Raw genomic sequence first — 22,757 nt, forward strand, 5'->3', positions numbered from 1 at the left:
ACATTATTGGCTCACGTAAATATCCCGTCCTCGGTGAAGCCACCCGATGGTGTACGGTTGTGGGTGTGTTGTGGTAGGTAAGCCTAGTTGCTTCACGACCTCTACCGAAATGAGGTTCTTTTAGCTCCCGCTGTCGACAATGAATTGTAGCGGGGAACCCTTTACCCACATCTGTGAGTGGAAGAGGCACTCCTTCTCCTCTAGATCTTCAGGTTCATCCTTCTGGATCTTCGTGGTGGTAACAATGGCATTGGAATTGGAATCGATAATCATCTTCCCTTTGTCATTCCCCTTGTTAGGTTCTGACTCAGAGTCGAAACATGCATCTGATTTTGAATCCTTCAGCTCAGCCACCTGTGATTGGTTGGCCCGACACTCACTTGTGTTGTGAGTGAAGATCTTATGGAACTCACACCACTTCTTTGTGTCCTTCAGCTTCGTGGTGTTTTTCTTTGCTTGCAACTTTGGCAAGTTGTCTTGGGCCACCCTGCCTTGGCTTTGTCTTTTGTTCTGTGGCTTGGGGGCACCTTTCCCTTGCTTTAGATTTGCAAATCCAAAGTCTCTCTTCTTCTGTTTACACTTATGTTGGATCCCAATGATGTATTGATATGTCATGTCGAGCGAGGAGATGTCTAGAAACTCCATCTTGTCCTATATGTACCTATGTAGGTAGCCGCGGTACTTGAGTACCAAATGTTTCTTAGAATTCTTGATACCCAATTTTGTGCGAAGGGTATGAAAAACATTCGTAAAATCTGGCACATCTTGGTCCCTTCCCTGCCACATCGTTGTCCACTTTATGTATTTATCCTCATAGCTCCCGATAGTCTAATACTTCTCTTTGATGGCATCTTGAAATAAATTCCAAGTGGGTGCAACTGAAAAAAGTGAGGTCATACTTTCATCCTTCTTCTCACAATAGGTTTCCCATGAGTCCTTAACATGGGGAGTGGCTTTGAGAAGAGAAAAAGTAATATTTTCTCAGTTGGAAAAATCATGAACATAAAGATATCCTTCTAGAAGATTTAACCATTTATATATGGCGTCTGCATCTATTTGGCCCTGAAATATGGGAATATAAAAGTTCACTTGTAGCTTGAAAGGAGTGGAGCCTCTAGAGTGGTTGCTAGATGTGGATGAGGCGCCGATGGGAAATCAAGATCTGGGAAAAGTTATCCATCATTGCATTCTTTTGTTTCTCGAGGGCCTCCAGGAGCAATATTTTGATAGGATGTCCTGCCCCCTCACCTTTCTTTTCTTCCCCCATTAGCGATCGTCGGGGTTTGTAAGTTTGATCTTACAAAGGTTCAACCAGATCGAGCCCTAATTCCTTATATCCCGACCTCGTTGGTGACATGCAAAGAAAAATAGAGAAAGAGAAAACCACTCTAATATCATTGATCCATATTTAAATAGGAATGCAACAAATTATAGATATAACCATAAATAAAAATATGCAGTAGAACTAACACTTCATTTCCTTAATATAAAATAGTGAAATATGCTTACAAACATAATGGAAATAAGACTAGCTCGGGCGATGGTACCTTATCTCTGAGAAGAGATGTGGTAGTTACATGACTCTGAACTATGTTACAATGAGGCTCAAAGGCCTATTTATTATTTAGAAACAATGGAAAACGCTAAACATACAAAAACCTAACCCTAGGAGATGAAGTGCCAAATTATGGGCCCCATTTAGGTAAATTGGTACATCAACTTCCTGAGGTCGTAACTTTGTCATACGATCTCTAGTTGATGCACACAATACCTTGTTAGAAAGATTTATCTAAGGACTACAACTTTTGAATGACCAACATCAATCCACGAAGCATGTTGGTACCAGTTTTCCCAAAAAATGTTGTTTCGGGCCTCAAAACAACTCCTAAAGTTCAGGACCCAAAAAACTGCAAAAAATATTAAATCGTGCTATAAATAAGGAAACTAATAAACCGAAAGAAACAATGGTGGGAGTCCAAGTGGAATAGGCGGGTGGCCACCACTATCCACCTATATCAAATCCTTCTTATGGTTGTCACCCCAGCTCATTTATACTTCTTAGCATATTGAATTTGAATACTCGAGTCCCGTCTAAATTCCATACACCACCCTCTATATTATTATTAGTGTGTACTCCACCCCCCTAGGATTACCCTTACTAGGTTCCACAATTCATGGAGGTATTGTGGGTATTTTTTTCTTTTTCATCTAGACCTGAAATTCACATTGCTTAGTTGTTTAGTTGTTTGGATCATGTGTAATTAAGTATATTTCTCACCCTAAACCAAACGTCCCAAGAATACATTTTATCCCAACAACTCATGCCACTATTTTTCCCCAAATCACTAACCCCAAAGAGTCCACACCATTTTTGGCATATTACACCATTCAACTTATGTCTTAAGGACCAAAACACTAGACTGTCGATCAGCTATTGACCAAGCCCTTCCATGATCCTAGTACCTTTAAATTATTTTTGTTACCTATGTAACCAATCTTGTCTTTCATATTTCAGAAAAGGGAGGCCCTTATTTTCCTCGTGAAATTAGTTATATAAATTTACACCCCTATCGGTTACGTTGAGCCATTGGTCCTCATTTGGTCTTGACATTTACTATGGATGTGCTCCTAACTTATTATAACTTTTCCCCTTTTTAATGTTCCACTATTGGGATATTATGGAAAACATAATTATTAAATAGTGTAATTGTTATAGACATTTTTGTGCCTTACAGAATGAAGCATGAAATGTCCATAATCTAAGGGATCCAAAGTCCCTAAACATGTTGTTCCTACCCCTAGAGGAACAAGGTCAGCAAACCACATCACTGAATAGCAGTTCTCCACCTGAAAACACTCAAGAACAAGCTAATTCTGGATCATGTCAACTGCTCCACTGAGCATCTGCGCTGAATGTCAACTGCTCCACTGTCTACCTGCGCTGAATGTCAACTGCAAAGAAGGCTACCTGCGCTGGGCGAGTTGGGACATGTGGCACAGTCATTCCTCAAGGTGTCAATGCCCAGGAAGCTTCCAAAATGACACTTGGATCAAGGAATTCAACTGGTGATGAGTGAGAGGGTCTAGATCTCCAAGTGGAAGTAAGAACCTCCAAGTCGACTCAAGAACTGAAGAATAACTGAAGTGGGAGAGGACACTAGTCAGCTTCATGCCAGCTTCAAGCTGACTCATCCTTTCTCCAAAACTCCTATATATAGAGCTCTCTCATGAGGTCTAAGGAGGCTGGAATCTTGTGAATGTAAGGAAGTGTTGTTGGTTTGAGTTTAGAACTATTGGGTGATTTGCTTTGAAGGAGGTGAAGAGGAGATTTCTTTCTGATGGGAGGTGATGCTGGATTGGGCCTTTTATGGTTGTATCACTTCCTGAACTTTACTTCTTCCATTAATAAAGCATTTGAGGTTCTTCTATATGCATGTGTCTCAATGGTGTATTGTTATGCTTGTGTATTTGATTTATTCTAATCCTTGAATCAATTATGAATGTATGCTTCTTGTAGTTTCCCTCTCTTGCCATTTTGCAGGATCTTGGCGTAGCTGGGCCAGTGAAAGAGCAAAGAGCTGGGAGCAAGCAGCAAGGAGAGAAGATTGGATCAACCATTAGCGAAAGACATCGGTTAGTGGATCTCTTTCTCCCCTATTTTACTTTCATAAAGAAGAAATCTTAGATAGCTTTGCTTCGATTGTTGCTGAGGTACTATCACCCTTAGAGTGGGATAGGGTCATTCCGTATTGGATACTTTTCCCAACAACAAATTGGCGACTCCGCTGGGGACCGTATCTTGTTGGTTGTTTGTGTTTTTGCTATTTGTTTCCTAAACACAGGGAGTACCGAATCGAACTGCATTTGGATCTTTCAAATGGAAATTAGAGGGCAGCTACTCTAGCTCAGTTTCTGGGCATGTTTATGATTTGAAGAGCTGATCCACAAGGACTCTGAATAGCTCTTAGTGATAGCTTTTCATCCTCCTAATTACCCTTTAGTGTGTACTTGATTGATAACCTTTGATTTGGCCAAAAACTGTGGATTTTTGAGCAATCTGTAACCCGGAAACTGAGAAAAATGAAAGTTTATCTCTTCATTGCAGACACTGTGAAGGCAATCTGCATTTCATCGCAGGTCCCGAAGGGGCTACCTGCGCTGAATGTCAAACTGACAGTGTACTACCTGCGCTGAACCAGTTTTGCCTTGTGCTACTGGGGTTCCCTGCTGTTTGTTGCCCTGTTTTCATCCTTGTTTTTGCAGCCTGTTATCAGTCAATGTACCTATCTGAAACCACCTTTCCTTGCCACTATTCCGCCTCGGTTGTATAAAGAAACTGTATTTGTTCTTTGTGTATTTCTTATATCATTTGCAGTTTCCCATAACGAAAGTGAACTAGTCTTGCTGTGGCCTCTTAGATCTAGACCTGTGATAAGTGTCATTTTGATCTTAAGAGTTAGTTTGTTTGTTGTTCATAGCTGATTGAGATTTTGCTTTCGTCATATGGTTTGAATTTATGTATTTCTAGTGTCGAAACAAGTAAATCTTAAGGTGTCTTTTGATTTTGGACAAAGCTTGTTTGCTTTCACTTGAAATTGAATTCAAAGTTATACAACAGCTTTCTTTTTGTAATACATCAACATTAAGAAAGAGAAAAGAAATACATGCATTGTGCATGTGCATTTTGATAGTTTGCATGTTGATTTAGGAAAAAGTGCATTAGTGTGTGCTCTATGATCTGTGTGAAAAGATGATGTCTTTCTTTTCCCTCAGTAGTTAAGATTTTCAAAGTTGAAAGATTGAAAAGCTTGCTTATCATCTTAGACTGCATTTAGGAAGTTGTATTATACATCTCGTGGTGATCCATAAAGGCAAACTGCTAAACAAGATCAACTTAAAATGAATTGAATTTACATAACAACGCATTGAAACATAACGCAAACACATAGAGGTCTAAGCTAGAGACGTGTTCCGGCGTCGTTAAACGTGATATCTTAGCGTTGAGTGGTTGGGTGATTCCTCCACGGTGAAGCGATAAGTATCAATACGGACTTGTGCTCCCACGTACCGTCGCGTATATATTGGGAGACCCCTATAGGAACAAAGCCTTTATCCATAAGAAGCCGTGTCGGCCGCCCTACTGATCGCAATGCAGTGAACACAGCATTCACGAAGATCAACCACCCGTACCATAAAACGTATTCTGTGGTTTTGCGAAAAGTTTGGCACACCCTCTGCCTAGATCTCCAGAGCAGTTTCTTTTAGCCTTTTTCAAACTCTATAACTGAAAAAGTCCATCCGAGCATTTGTCACCTCGGGCTCGTTAAAACATCGAAGGAGACTAGAGTCATCTTTAGCTTTTTCTCGACTCTTAAAAAGTGAAAAAGCAAGTTGTGTCTAAAGCGTCGTTATAAAATTTATTTTAAATGGAACATAATCACCTACTATTCCTGCGTTGATCTTTAGGTTGAGAACATGGAACGCACCAACCAAGGAATTCCACATGATGGAAATCCTAGTCCTTTCTCCTCTTGGGGAGAAGTTGGTGCGCCCCACATGGCCACATTGTCGCTTCCAGGATTGACAATTGGCCTACCAATTTGGCTATTCTCAACCAATGTAGTTCAGAACACCATGGTTCCTGAACAGTCGAGTCAACAGTTAGATCAGTCTAGAGCTGCCCACTAGCCTTCTACTTCCTATAACTCTTCCTCCGATCCCTCGTCTTCGCAAGGTAGAGCCGGCAAAAGCCAAGCTCCCATGGAGAAGAAGGAGAAGAAGAAGAGAGAGAAGAAGAAGAAGGAGCCTAAGGCGACTGGGGGCAAGCAAAAGACATCTGACAAAAATCCACACACAGCACAGACCGGGCCTAAATCACCATGTGTCATATGTAGAGGAGACCACTTCCATAGAGATTGTCCCTGTATTCCCCGGATACTAAGAGACTGGTCCCCTCGTTTGCACAATTCGGGAGCATCAACCTCTGATAGCCATGTTGAATGCTTACCGTCAACCAGCGAAAGTGAAGGTTCAAGACAAAGAAGGGGAGCAAGATACCCCTGCAGACTGTGTGAAGGCGATCACGCCATCCACCGTTTCCCTTCTTAGACGAAGCTAAGAGAGTTTTGGAAGATCGTCCGGTTTCACCGTTGAGACTTCCTCCTGGATACAAAAAACTTGTGCCAAGTCCTTCGTTGGTTGAGAATACAGTTGGCCCGCTAAAGTGGTCAGCTGAAGCGTCAGTCATTGAAAATGAACCTACTGAATCCAGACCGAACGAAAGTCCAAAGGTCGAAACGGCAGTTGACCCGGTTCTTCCTTCAGAAGTTTCATCGTCAAATGACATCGTCACTGAAGATTCATCTTCAAATGACACCCTCACTAAAGAGAATAAGGATGACACCATCCATATTCTTTTCATCAACGCAGATTCTGACGAGCATCAGGGCAATGCGCCCATTCCTTTATCGCAGGAAGGAACATCGTCAGGGTCATATCCGGCCGTGTATTCGGTCCCACCACCAAGCAACCTAGTTGTATCCTTTGATTGGAATCAACTAGGCAGACCCCGGTTGCCAGCCAGTATACCATTCAGAATCATCGTCCAAATATACAGAATGGTAATGGCTGGCACTATCATTGATGAAGGGGCATCTGTGAGTATCCTTTCCTCTATTGCTTGGAAAGCACTGGGATCCCCGACGCTTTTGCCTGAGATAAGAAATCTCTCGGGTTTCGATAAAGGAACCAGTCGACCATTAGGGATCCTCCCCAATGTGCCTATAACATTGAAAGGGAAGACCGTTCAAATGAACGTGATGGTCGTTCAAGGACCCTTGGATTATAACCTACTCCTTGGACGAGACTATATATATTGCATGGGAGCAATAGTCTCCTCACTCTTTAGAGTAATGTGTTTTCCACACGAAGGAAGGATGGTCAAGCTCGTAGACCAACTTTCGTTTCCGGGATCACGCATCGTAAATAGTCACATACCAACCCTGAATGGTCTATTCAATCAAGAAATGTCTCCACCCCCAGTCCTCCTTCCCGATGAGTGCGAGTGATTCGGAAAGATGGGACTGGAACCCAGGGGGCATGCATCCTGGTCTGCTTAGGGCAGAGAAAACTTTGGGTATAAGATAGGATTTCCGCGGAAGAATATGACTAGTCCGTACCCCGTCCGTGGATGGAAGAGGGGTTGTTCTGGAATAAGATTCTTTTGTCAAGGTTACGTGTGTGACAACAGTCATTCACCCTTGTCTATTTCGGTAGACAATGCCGAGGAAATGTTTTGTTTGAAAGATTAACGAAACAATCTTTGGGTAACCAGAAAGAGGCAAGCCTCACCCTTTAAAACAAATGTTTTGATGGATAAGTAGGGGCAGCCTTGAAATCGTATTTTATACCTGGGGGCATGCGACCTTTAGGAGTGCAAGCAAGGGGCGACTATTTACTTTTTAAATTTTTAGGTCCTCCCTTTAAACCTGTAGGCCTAACCCTTTAAACTCGTAGAATTAGCCGTTTCCGAACTTCCATAAAGAAAGGATGAGATGGAGTAAAGCTTAGTGAAGATGAAACTCCTTAAAAAATAGAGATCTCACAGGAGACATTTCTTATCTTATGACTGGTATATCGAGCAGTTTTAGCATAAAGTTCATGCTCGTTAAAAAATAAATGCAAGATCCGAGCAGTTTTAACGTGGTCTTCATACTCGTTAAAAAATAAATAAAAGCAATGAGAAATGTTTCCCCCAGAGTTTAAGCTCATTTTTAAATAAAAAATGAACCTATTCTGGTAAATAACCTCTGTGATCGTAAATTTATCAGCCATAAAAAGCCTTGGTCGTGTTTGCACCTGCCACCTCCACCTTCATTTGGCCGATCGTTCACCTCCATATGATTGTTTACCCATTTTGAGGAACAGCTGCGAAGAGTGATTTCACCTAGCCATCCTTGTGACACTGTCGTGATTGGAAAATTCCAACCTGTACCTGGAATCTGCTGCTATCCCTGTTTATCACTCGTTCCTCAAAAGACGAGTCTTCTTTGAGCTCTTTTCATCTGACTCGTAAAATATGAAAAGTTTGCCGAGTTTTGGCCTTCCAGATCGTTAAAGTGACCGGAAGAGCTATCCCTCCTCTAGATTTTAATCTTTTTGGACCTGAGGGATTATTGCACAAAAAGGTCGAGCGCTTGTTTTATTCGGCTCGTTAAAATTATCGAAAACTCATCCCTTCTTTATTGTTTTATACTTTTTCGGACTTAAGGGATTAGATGACGAAAAAGGAATTCTGGAGTTAACTTTCTGTACCTTTTCAGACTCTCTAAAAATGAAAAGGATCGAGTTTTCCTTGTCGTTAGACTCGTTAAAATGATTAAATAGCGGCAAACTTGTCTTTAGACGAGAACGAGTTTCCCTATCGCTTGGCTCGTTAAAACATAGCGATGGGCTTGCCCGAAGGGCAGGTTATAAAACAAGCATATGTTATCCTCCTCAAGCTTGACAAAAATAAAGAGGTACTGGTCAGAAATGACTGGGGAAAAATTGGGAGAATCTCAAAGCTTTAATGGTAGCAAGTCGCTCTTGAACATGACACTTTTCCTCTGTATCACATCAGGTTGGGTTGTTTCATTCACCGTTCTCATCACCATGGTCTCGCCAAACCATCCGCATTTGGGGTAATGCTACCGATCCATCGCATCAGTGTCGTTATATGTTCAAGAGATGTTGTTCAGAAAGAGTCAACCGTGTCCCATCCACTGCCATACATTATCCTTCATCCATCCATGGTCACCACCCTGAATCATATGTCACAGATTGTTTTCACCTCCACTAAAATCATTAGCTCCGTTCCGTGTCACTGATGTGGGATTCATTAAGGCCCTCCTTTGACAAATCACTTCTTGTCGACTTCAGCTCATTATCCAAGAAGTTAATCTAGGAACACCCCCCTCAGTACTTTGAAGCTTGCATGCCTCAACGGCAAGTTTCTCACTTCCGGCGACAGGTATACATCAATGACCTTCGACCAGAAGATTTTGCGTGGTGTTCGACGCTAAGTCCTTTATTCACACCACGTGAATTGTACTGCAGTACCTTGAGGGTCATTATCATTATCGGTGATTCCTCTCGCGCTTGTTAACGGTTTACATCATTGACCGGTAATCAAGCGAAGTCTTTCCATGTTCGACTTCAGCGCAATTCTCACATGGATCGACTTGTACTTAGAGTGAAGATTGAATGAGTTTGAAGACCCCGGATCTAGTTTCATCCATCCGGGCTGCGATATATATTCAGGAAATATAAAGACATTTGACATGTACATCATTGCAGCAGATGATCATCCTACTCAAAGGATGATAATTTCAGCAGAGAATTATCAGTCTACTATTAGACGATCGTCTGTTCTATGTACCAAAATGAATTTATAAAGCTGAGCATGGGAATGCCCGCCTCAGCTAGATCATGAAAGAAGAATGAATCATAATGTATTGTATTGTATTTTATTACAGGTCACCTCTCAGCGATTGAATGAACTTCGGATCCTCCTGATAAAGCATTTCACCCGATAAACGACCTCATACTTTAGGGGGCAACTGTTATAGACATTTTTGTGCCTTACAGCATGAAGCATGAAATGTCCATAATCTAAGGGATCCAAAGTCCCTAAACATGTTGTTCCTACCCCTAGAGGAACAAGGTCAGCAAACCACATCACTGAATAGCAGTTCTCCACCTGAAAACACTCAAGAACAAGCTAATTCTGGATCATGTCAACTGCTCCACTGAGCATCTGTGCTGAATGTCAACTGCTCCACTGTCTACCTGCGCTGAATGTCAACTGCAAAGAAGGCTACCTGCGCTGGGCGAGTTGGGACATGTGGCACAGTCATTCCTCAAGGTGTCAATGCCCAGGAAGCTTCCAAAATGACACTTGGATCAAGGAATTCAACTGGTGATGAGTAAGAGGGTCTAGATCTCCAAGTGGAAGTAAGAACCTCCAAGTGGACTCAAGAACTGAAGAATAACTGAAGTGGGAGAGGACACTAGTCAGCTTCATGCCAGCTTCAAGCTGACTCATCCTTTCTCCAAAACTCCTATATATAGAGCTCTCTCATGAGGTCTAAGGAGGCTGGAATCTTGTGAATGTAAGGAAGTGCTGTTGGTTTGAGTTTAGAACTATTGGGTGATTTGCTTTGAAGGAGGTGAAGAGGAGATTTCTTTCTGATGGGAGGTGATGCTGGATTGGGCCTTTTATGGTTGTATCACTTCCTGAACTTTACTTCTTCCATTAATAAAGCATTTGAGGTTCTTCTATATGCATGTGTCTCAATGGTGTATTGTTATGCTTGTGTATTTGATTTATTCTAATCCTTGAATCAATTATGAATGTATGCTTCTTGTAGTTTCCCTCTCTTGCCATTTTGCAGGATCTTGGCGTAGCTGGGCCAGTGAAAGAGCAAAGAGCTGGGAGCAAGCAGCAAGGAGAGAAGATTGGATCAACCATTAGCGAAAGACATCGGTTAGTGGATCTCTTTCTCCCCTATTTTACTTTCATAAAGAAGAAATCTTAGATAGCTTTGCTTCGATTGTTGCTGAGATACTATCACCCTTAGAGTGGGATAGGGTCATTCCGTATTGGATACTTTTCCCAACAACAGTAATTAGCCTCGTCCTTGTTCTGAATAATGCACCTTGTAGTGAATGCGGTTTAACTTTCTGTCACCCGCCTCTATTTTGGTGTATTCCACTCTACCGCCACCACAACAATCCCCTTCACATGGGCGTAGGTGACCATGATTACTGTGCAACATAGGAGATGTCAGTTTACAATAAAGTTTTAATCTCACTAACCTTAATCCTCTTGCCTTTTCTCCATAGTGGATGGACAATATACCTTCGTCTTCTTAGCTCTTTGAGTTTGTTATCCACGCTTGCTGGACTGGGAGTATTACTTCTGGTTCATACGTTTAGTAAGACGACCAAATTTTAGTGGTCAGGGACAATAATTCCGGTGGTCATTTCTTTGCATATTGGATTCCCTTTTCGGTCAAAGGAAATTTTACTAATTTTCTAGAAGACCTCCTACAGTTCTGTGATTTTCGATTTCCCTTTTTCCTTATGGGTTTGTCCTTAGATACAGTGTCTATTACTTCCGCCACATAGGGAGAAAGTACTCGGGTTTATGTACAACTTCGTAGTTTCCCTCAAGGTTGAGAAACCCTATAGGCTACTCTAGTAAGGTAATGGCATAGTCAATTCCTCTCTTGGTAAAAATATCTCATATTTTCCTAGTTGTCTAGGTTTCAAACAATTTTCTTCTTGCCTCAATTTATTTATACATTAATTCGGCATCTTACTAATCCTTGTTTAATTTTCTAGGAGATTTTCTGAACATTGGGGGTGCTACATGTGCAATGGTCTTCCACCCAGTGTTTTCATTCATAATTTGAGCTTGGCTTCAGGTGATAACCCTACCCAAGTAATTTGAATGACCCTTTCTTACCCATTTGAGTAATTTTAATAGTATTTTCTGTCAATACTCATTAGGGACACTAAGATCTGAAAGGAGGCAGGTTCCTTTGACTGTTCGTTGGTCCATGATAGAAAATTTTGATTGGTTATGCTTCTGGTGTGACAGAGTCGTGAATTTCAGAGAAATCCCTTCCATTCAACACACTTACAAGTTAGACACAATACTTCCTATTTTCCTTCTAAGTTTTGAATAGATTTTAACCTTGACACAAAGTATTATTTCAACTTTTTTTGTTAACCTCCTCCATATGATTTATGACAAGGTTGGGACTTCATCCCCCTCAACATTTTCTAGGGGACCTAAAGCTGACAATTTTGTTTGTCTAATAATCTTGTTTTCTTGATTCAAATATAGCAGATGTTGCCTGGGTTTAATTTTTTCTTGTTTCCATTTCTACAGGTGAACCCTTGCTTACTACCATGATGACTCGAACAGCTAATCAGGGCTTATCCCTTGGCATCTCTACTCATACTTCTTTTATTATAATTCAGTCCACTTTGACCTTTATGGCACAAGCGATGTGATTTATCTTGTTAAGGTTCAAATTGACCTTTCCTCGACTATGTTAGTCTCAATCTGAAGATATACTTAGCATATTTGTGCATAGTTTCGTTCTGTTCAAATTTGAGAAATCAATTGAGGCTTCACAGCCATGCTTTGTAATTAACACTAAATCCTTGTAACTATCGGCCAATCATATATTTAAAGGTTAGCCCAACCACCTCATGTTGAGCTAAAAAAAGGTTGGCCCCCTATACATACTCTTTTTCTTACTATAACATATTGGACTTTGTTATAAATCAGTTAATCCAAAGTTGTTTAGTTTCATTTACATGCTTCAACTAGAGTGAGTAAAATACTTCTAATGCTTTCTTGTTCCACGGCTAAAATTTGTAATACCTTCACAAATATTTGTGAAATTTCTATTCAAGAGTACGTTATGATGAATTTATTTTATGTTTGGTTGTTCATGTATCCATGTTATGCTAATGACTCTCGTTCTTTGCTCAAAATTTTTATTTCCATTTCGGCTTGACTCGTCTCAGTCTTAACCCCAACTAGAAGGGGGTAAAACATAATTAAATTTACTCCTTAGGCCAATCATGGTACCATAGTTAGATCAAACTCCATGTTTTTTTTAACTATCCTGAACGAGAAAGTATTGGAAACAACGAAGGCTAAGTTCCAAACTAAGAGTTATGAATTTTATTTACATTGTACATCAGTTTCTAGAATGATTGTTGGGTTATTATAATGTCTCTCTGACCATACAATGAATAGTGGAAAATATTTACCGCAACAATAGTTTTTCTTGCCCATATCAGTGTATAGAAGTCTTGATTTCTTCATTCAGTAGTCTACCCTTTACTTAAGTATATGCATATTATTTTTCAGATTTGTTATATTGTAGTTGTAGTTACCCTCATTTTTCTTTCCTATATTATTTATAAATTGGAACTCCGTACATTAATCTCATAACACAACTACTGAAACTCGTACAAATTTAGTTTTAGGTACTATAATTCCTACTTCCCTCATTTGTGCTCTCATACCTGGTAACCTGTCTAAATTTAATCTACTTCTCTTTCTAAATCTACAAACAATTTCCTCAATCTAAAACTGAAATAATATGATTACGTTCAGTTTGCATGCATATCTAATCTGTTTATGTGTTTTTCACTTCCAGCATGGATACCATAAATATCTATGTTTGTTGTTGAAGTTGTAGGGTCTATTTCTAAGTTAGATTTACCCAGTTACCTCATAGGTTAGGCATTGTCCTACTAAATATGAAAACAATAACAGGATAGCCAACATAAATTATTCAGAATTCTATTACAACCTAACTAACATAGTACATCTTCAGAATATTTGCAAAGATCAGCTTTAACCATAAGATAGTAAAACAGTAAGTAGTTGAAATAGAATTTACAGTATAATACTCCCACCAGAATAAAAAATAGAGTCCACTTGAGAATCTTACACGTTTACCTCCCAACCTAGAACTACAATCCTCCAGTTCACCTCGTGCCAAGATATCTTGCCCACGTATCAATCCCCTCTATTGATACCTCTATTGGTATTTAATACCTTTCATGGTTTCTTTCCTTTAGAGTTGTCTCGCTTTTGTGGTATTTCAACTACTTGCCTAGCCTTTTCCATAAAAACTCGCCTTTGTCTCCCGCGATGCGTTACATTTTTTTCCAATCTTAGCATCTTTCTCCAACTAATAAACTTAATGGATTTTTCTCTCTCATCCATTAAGCCTATCTAGAATCTTATCTAGAGTTATTATCCTGAAAGTATTGTCCAAATCTCATCTACCAATGAGATTTTTATTTTTATTTCCTTTGGCCAGTATCCCTTATCTGAGTGTTTCATTCTCAAGTGCTTTAGACCCCTTCTATTTATTTATTAAAAAATAAAATTACTTACATAAGAATATCAACACCGTCTATGGGATCCCCTTGCTCTGCCATTCTGGAAAATATGTTTATGGAAGACATTGGATCTATAGCATTAAAATCTTCACACTTTAAACCAAAATTTTGGAAAATATTTTTGGATGACACATTTATAATATGGTCACATGGAAGAGATAAATTATAATTACATCATTCATCGAAGATCCCAAGCAACAATTTGCTTAAAATATATGTTTACATTTACTCTGTTTATTTTTATGTAGCTTGAGAGTATAATTATGACATGAAATTCTATATTCAAATGTTTTTATTACAAAAAATAAAACAAAATGGAACTCATTCATGACATAAAAATGAGAGCAACATAACTCAATAGCGCTTAGCCTTCAATAATCATTATCTAATATATTTTCATTGTTAGTTTTTAGTATGAATTATAGTGAAAAATTCCAATTTCTTTGGTAAAATTTAAAGAATATATTTATACTAGCTCAACTATATCAATTAGATTGTTGGTGTAGAAACTTGGATTCACCTTAGGTGATTAGGAGAAGTGATTAGGTTCCTCCACACCAATGTTTAATTCCAACTAGTAACATGATAAGCTTTGATCTAATACCTCACTTTTGATAGATATTTATGTAAATTATTCCATCGAATGTGATTTCCATAGCTTGCTAGTGAGCGCTTAAATGATGATAATGATACACACTATGTTATAGTCCTCATCCATTAAAATTATTCACCCATTAACTAGTTTTCTAATGTACAAAAAGAGGTTAAAAAACTAAAATTGATTCTAACTCCAATGAAAACCAAACTCATTTCAAGAGGGAATAAGAAAAGGTTTTTTGGGGATAATACTTCATCATGTAATGTATTACTTTCATTGTGACATGAATATTGAAAAATAAACTAATCTCAAATGAATCCGTGAAAATCCTAAGTTATCTTATCTTTCAAATAAAATTTAATAATATAAAGACTCATTAATTAAAATATGATTTAGTTAATAAGATTGTCTAATTTCTAGAAATTGTTATCCTCTTGTAAATAACTAAATAACTAAAATATAAATATATATATATATATATATATATATATATATATATATATAGCTTGTTATAGGTAGTATGAATGGACGAAATTGATAGTATTAATGTGGAATTTATATTATTCCATGGAATATCATTTTTCATCTATTATATTTAAATAAAAAAACTTTATTTATTCTTCTATTTTATTATTTAGATTTCAATATTATTGTCTAGGACCAATGGATCCATTAGCTTTAACCTTCCATTTACTTATTAAAACAATTTACTCATTATTAATAAAATTACAAAATTTTATTATTTAAATTATATTTTTTTACCAAAATAAAATCTTAAATTACAATATTTTATTATTCAAATTATATTTAAAAAAAAAAATCTTTTTCCTCATCTAAAAACTAATATCATAATTTTAATGGTTATTTTAAATTTTAAAAAATATACAAAAATACAAAATATAAATAACTAAAAAAAATTAGCTAGTTTAAACCACTATGGCAATGATGATAACCCTACTTATTCTCCCCAACATAATCATGACGACTAATAGTGATTAAGTCTTCAAAATCGAGGGCCTACGTCAACAACTAATATCCACATGGTCTTATGCTTTTCTCCTTTTTACTTGAAGGAGACATGCGAGCCTACGCATAATTTACAGGTTCAGCCAAAACACATAAACATAAATGCAATACAAACATTGTTCAGCAAGCAGAATTAACACAACATATTTGTAAGCTGCGACGAAAGAAACATGAAATAATTAAAAGAGTAACACACAGCATAAAGAAAAAATTAAAAGAGTAATATAATGTAAGAACGAATTAAATATAATCAAATGCAATATCAAAAACGTTGAGGCGGTGGCGATGATGGTGGAGGGAGTGGATGCTTTTTCTGTGCAACCATGTACAAATTGCTTTTGTAGAATACTCCCCTCATTTTCGAGAATAATTCCGTTAGGTTGTTGCTCTGTTGTGATAGTGATGGATAACCGTGTGCATCTCATTGGTCTTTATAACAATTTGATTGTGTGTATTGTGTATTTTGAAGAACATATTTTAATCCATATATATATATATTGTAAGTTATTTAATGTTAATAATTTTTTAAGTGGATAGTGGGGAAAATTTTAAGGATGAAAATTTATCTTAATAATTAGAAATTTTGACCAATCTTATTGATATATTATCTATAAAATGTTGGATAGTATTTTTGAAAAATATTCAAATTTATAATAATTTTATAATCTCTAGATAAAATTTTAACTATTTTTAAAATAAAATAATTTTATACTATAAAATTTGAGAAAAATATTTTAGAAAAAATGAAAATTAAAAAATCTTTAAAAAAAAACATGAAAAATTAACCCATTTACTAATATCATTTCCATTAATCTATTTCTCCAATACTCATGAACGGAATTTATATTAACACTCTCAATACTTTGGCGTTTTCAGTTCTCTCGTCATAACTGTGTTGATCATTAACATTCATATGGTTATTAAGTACTCAATTGTCTCATTTAAATCTGTCGTAAGAACAGAGAACCAAGGATTTAATAAATCACTATATCTGCAATCACCTTTGTTTGCTATTCTCGTAACTGTTTTTATTTATAATTTTGTCTTCTTGAATATGAATTTCTATTTTGTTTCCTTGTTTCTGGAAAGAGAAGGTAATGTTTCTGTACTTATATTTCTTTGACAGTGAGAAACTGGACATGAGTGGATGCTTATACGCAGTTACAGTTTTGGTTGTCCATTTTATTATGGATGAGTGTTTTTTTGGGCTTTTGTCTTTTGTGTTTTATGGTTTTTGAAATGTTTAGTTAATTTTATTTTCTAAGTTTAGTTTGGCACATTATTAAATTTTCTTATTTTTTTAAAACTCTAATGTTTTGTTGGATAAGTTATAAAATATTTTGTTTTTATTTATTTATTTATTTATTTTAATATAAAATTGAAAATAATTTTCATAGATTTAGATGTTTTTACTTATATTTAATATAATGTAAAATGAAATTTTAAATTATACTTGATTAAATATAATATTGAAAAATTAATATTTTATAATTTAATGGTCAAAGAAAATTAATATTTTTTATTTATCTTTTTATATGATTTTGAATGTTTAAAAAAAAAAAAATTGTTAATATAAATATATATAAAAAAAATTGTATTTCCAAAATAGTTTAATCAAATATTACTATATATATAGGTTACTTGATATAGATGTAAAGAATGGTTAAAAAAATCAAAAGGGTAATGTTGATTATGTAAGGCAATTTTGGATAAGGATCTTCTCAAATATTTGTTTTGATTTATGTTTTGTACATTATTTATTTAGATATATGTTATTTTTCAGTTAATTGTTATTAAATTAAATATTGTAAGGTATATTATAATTATTAATTCTTATATGTATATTTAGAATTATATATTTGTTTATGTGATTAGATATTTTACTATTCTATGCAAGTTTTCTTAATTTGTAAATAATGGTGATTTTTTATTTATATAGAGAGGGGGAGAAATACATAAAAAGATTGGTGGGAGGAGAGTGACAGAGTGAATGAAAGAGAGGTTGTGGAAGAGGGTCGATGAGAGAAGGAGAGGGTGGGGAGAGGAGAGATTGAGGAGGAACGGTGGATAGCAAAGTGAGAGCATGCATGAGAGAGATGGGTTGAGAGGGGGGGGGGAGGTGAAAGAAGGGGCGAGGCAAAGTGATAATGAGAGAAGAAAAGGTTGAGACAAAGAGTGTAGTGGAGGGCAGGAGATAGAGAATGTGAGGCAAAATTGAGTAGAGAGGTAGTGGAAGGCAAAGATAGGGAAGGAAAGATGTTGTGGGGCACATAGAAAGGGAGGGAAAGAGTTAAGGGTAGTGAGAGTAAGGGAGGAAGAGACAAAGTGAAAAGGTGGCAGTTAGAGAGAGAGAGGTATAGAGAGAGATTGAAAGAGATAATGGGGGAGTGGTAGATAGATTAAGGGAGGGAAAGAGGGGGCGGGAGAAAGGGGGCCTAGATGGTAGATATATTAAGGGAGGAAGAGAGGGAGTAAGAGAAAGGGGGCCTAGAGAGAGAGAGAAAGAGAGTTGGGGGAGGGAGGGAGAGAAGTAGATGGGGACATGAGAGAGAGAGAAAGAAAGAAGAGGGTAGCAGGAGCTATAGCGAAATGATAAGATTAAGAGTGATAGTCAAGTATAGGGAAGGAGATAGAGAGGAGGAAAAAGAAAGGTAAGGAGAGAGGTGGTGGGTAGTAGAGAGAGGGAGGGACAGACTGAGGGAGGAAGGGAGGGAAGGAGGCATAGAGAGGATCATATAGAGAGAGAGAGAGAGAGAGAGAGAGAGAGAGAGAGAGTGAGTGTGTGAAAAAGAGAGAATGGGAGTTCAGAGAATGAGAGAGGGGGAATGAAAGAGCTCCAATGAGAGAGTTGTGTGAAAGTGAGAAGGGGGATGGAGGTGATAGAGGCAGAGGGAGAGGAATAAGGAGACGGATAGAGAGTGTGAAAGAGGGAAAGGAGTGAGAAATATATAGACAAGGTGTAAGAGAAAGGGTTAAACGGTGGCATAGAGGGAGGGTTAGCGAGAGGGGAGGGTGAGGGTGAGGGAGAGAGAGGGGGTAAAAGAGAGATGGTCGGATAGAGAGATATTGGTGGGCACAGAAGGCGAGAAAAGGAGATCCATAGAGACAGAGGGTGAGTTATAGAAAGGGAATTTGTGAGCAAGAGAGGGTCAAAAATAGAAAGAGAGTGGGTGAGATGGTGTGAGTGAGAGAGATAGAGGATGTGCAAGGGAGGGAGAGGGAAAGATGGAGTGAGCTAGGGGATAAAGAGAGGGAGTGAGAGGGAGAGAGAGAAGCGATTGTTTGAGAGATGGGGTGATAGTGAGGGTGACAATGTTGGTGTGAGGCACATACACACACACAAGAGAGAGTGTGTGAGAGGGTGGGTGAGACAAAGGGTCATAGGAAGGCAACGATTGAGGGTGAGGTAAAGGGGGAGAGATAAGTGGGTGAGTTGGGTAAAGAGAGGGAGAGATAGAGAAAGAGGTAGAGGGGGAAAGATATAAAGAGAAAGAAAAAATAGAAGAGTGAGAGAGGGAGCAAGAAAGAGACAGAGAGGGTGAAAGAGAAGGTTTTAGTGTTGGTCAAAGTGAGGGTGAGAGAGAAGGACAAAGGGAGGTGAGAGAAGGATAGAAAGATGGGGTGAGAGAGAAAGGGTTTAAGAGAGAGAGGTGGAGATAGTGAGATAAATGGTGAGTGTGAGAGAGAGAGAGAGAGAGAGGGGGTGAGAGAAAGAGAATGAGAGAGAGAGAGAGGGAGAGAGGGATGGAGAGATAGAGAGTCAGTGGGTGATATATACATATACATATATACATATACATATACATATATATATATATATATATATATATATATATATATATATATATGTATATGTATATGTATATATGTATATGTATATATCACCCACTGACTCTCTATCTCTCCATCCCTCTCTCCCTCTCTCTCTCTCTCTCTCTCTCTCTCACCCCCTCTCTCTCTCTCTCTCTCTCTCTTCACCATTTATCTCACTATCTCCACCTCTCTCTCTTATATATTTCTATATATATATATATATATATATATATATATATATATATATATATATAGAGAGAGAGAGAGAGAGAGAGAGAGAGAGAGAGAGAGAGAGAGTGAGTTGGTGAGAGAGAGAGGAAGTGAGAGTCATAGAGATTGGGATGGAGGAAGTGAGAAGTACAAGTATGGTGTAAACATAAGAGAGGGATGGTGTCTATGCATGCACACTCAATAGACAAGGGTATTGAGTGTGTTCATGAGATAGAGTTAAAGAGAACCATAGTAAGTATTCAATTACAAAAGATGTTTTTTAATATTCATCATTGTATAAAACTAGCCCTAATACCTACACTATTTTGCACAACACTCTAGTTATCGATTAACTTGTCTTGAACTGTAAAATAATTACTCACAAACAAATTATCTCACTTAGTTCTCCAACCTCATGGTTTTTTTTAATTATAGATTTAGTCACATGATACGAAATATGTAAGAACCTATAGTTTCTCCTACAAACATCATCCCTAAAAAGTATAGCACCTCTAATATAGTATCATTGACATTTAACGCCATTTATTAGGAATTTAATACAACCTCCTTATCAACTACAACTTTATTTCTCTTATGGGTTTAACTTATAATTTTTTTGGTCTATAGAATGAATGTAAATATATCTAGGTTAGCCACATTAGAATGCATGTGGATGTGAAATTCATATCTATTTATCATCTAGTATTATCCTACTACTAAATTATTTGAGACTTGTATACGTATCTACTCAAATAGGATGTTTTGTAGACTCTCCTATTGATTATTTCTTCAATTATCATCCTTCATGTTTCCTTAAATCTTGTTCTTATGTTCATCTACCTAAAATTTACTTCATTACATACAAAATTTAATTTTTGTAGCATTTGTTGTTGGTAATTTACTTGAATTACTACTTTTTCTTGTTTAACATTCTCATTTGTTTGGAAAATATTTCTAAAGAAATTTCTTTCTAGGCCTCTTTGACCTCTATATGTGACTCAATTACCCAAAATGTGACTTAAAAGAACTTGATCAAATCATTTTCAATATTATGACTCTTTATCTTAGTTCTCGTATCCTTCACTTTTTTTCAAATATATCTCCTTCTAGTGTCTTCTCATCTTCCCAATATTCATTCTTGCATGCCGAAGTGATTTGTAATTCTTTACAATGTGCTCATATCATATCTTTGGGAGCATCTTGTCTAAATTATTCTTCCTTAAAATTGTGATCTTGAAGAGTTTATGCTTGGATTTTGGAAAACGTGAGTTTGTTGGCTCCACACATTCTAATTTTAAGGGTATATGTTGGGAAACATCTCTAATGATCCTTTCTTAATACCAAATTGAAACCATGAAGGATGTTTTTAAATGTCATTTATCCCATGACCAACTTATCCCATGACTGACTTATATAGGATGAATTTTGGTAATAAATATGGACACTAGATTTCCCATAAATCATTTATATAGGTGAAGTATCCTTCAACATACCAAATCCCTATGTATTTCATATAGTCGTAGCCTCTTTAGATAATAAGTTTGTTTCTTTATAAAAACAAAATAATGTCAAGCAAGTACAAACACATGTAAAGTTTGCATGTAGATTCATGTCCAAATAACTTAACTTTCACTAATTATTTTCTCCAATTATGGGATATATTGGTGTCCCAATTGAAAAAATATTCATATTGTATATTCATTTGAAGACTATACAAAGTCTGTCCAAAGAAAGCACTCTTTCAGTACAAGAGCCAGCTTAAAAGAAATCAAGTAAGTATTGTCACTACAACAAGTATGTAAACACAAGGTATGTATGTTCATAATATTTTATATTTTCAATGTATATAATCTTAAAGGGTTTATGAGTAATCTAGGATTTTAAGAAAAAGTCCTTAATTGAAAGAAGGAATAACTTTGCAAAGGATTCCATCCTTCATGGTTATGTAGGAGATCTAACTTGAGAAATAAAATCATGTTCTTGCTATCACATGTTCTACTTGAAAGTACGTATTACAGGTATAAAATGTTGAAGAATCGAGGGCAGTTATGTATAGTAGGATTCTTCTAGACTTGATAAAAATTTGGGAAGAACTTTTGCAATTTATCTTTGTTAACTTGATCTTCTTCTTCTTATTATTAGTTTGTGTGTTTACTTCATCAAACTGTTACCAAAACACATGAAACAATAACACAAGATATTGGATCTCTGTCAAGGAAAAACCTCCCTCTCTTAGAGAGGAAAACCCTTTCGTAACTTTGTCTTATTGAAGCTTCTATTGATCAATGCCAAACCCTTGACCCTTGACAAGAAGATCCTCCAAGCACAAGTTAAGCCCTTTCAAGATTACTTCATCTTGCAACACTTCGTCCTCCCTCTTTGAGCACTTTGTCCTCCTCCTTCCAGCACTTTGTTCTTCTTCTTTCGACAACTGTAGAACCCCTAGGTTGTATGCCCTAGAGTGATCCTTGTCCTTTTCTTCCTTCAGTTGAGATGGAGCCTTTCTAACTTAAGAAGATAAACTTGTCACCTTCCAACCGAGCCTGCTTTTCTTCACGAAGATTGTAGACTTAGAGCAGCGGTAACACAACCCTACTTCTTAACATGTGTGAGGAAATATATTCACAAAAACTATGTTAGAATCCTCCTCCTTCCTTCGCTTGTTTAGCCTTCTTCCTCACTTGAATGAGAGGCCTTATAGATACTCTTTTCTAGCCCAAACATTTCTCCTTTATGACTACAATAGGAGAGCTTGATATGACAATAGAATAGATTTCTTGCATTCGCATGTGTGACTAAAATTATCCCTAGAACAGACCCTAAAAACTTGCTTTACTTCCTTCCTTCTTCACTACACTTGGAGACCTCTTTTCTTGACTTCATCGTACCCTTTACCCATCCTCTTTCTCGCTAATTTCAGAGATGATATGAATATGTTTTGAGGAGGCCGAATGGCTCCTTATATAGGAGTTTGTCTCCTTATTTTATGCCAACTTGAGGTCGACATGAAGACTTGAAGCTGAATTTCCCTATATAATTCGATTTGCTTCTTTTGATGGTGCCAACTGTTGAAATTTGATGACTAAAAAGTTTCCTGCAATCCCAAACCAGTTTAATTTCACCTTATCAC

This window comes from Pinus tabuliformis, chromosome 4_2 (genome assembly GCF_031772625.1).
Source record: "Pinus tabuliformis cultivar Carrire ecotype Pingquan chromosome 4_2, CPIR1, whole genome shotgun sequence".
Classification (NCBI taxonomy): Eukaryota; Viridiplantae; Streptophyta; class Pinopsida; order Pinales; family Pinaceae; genus Pinus; species Pinus tabuliformis.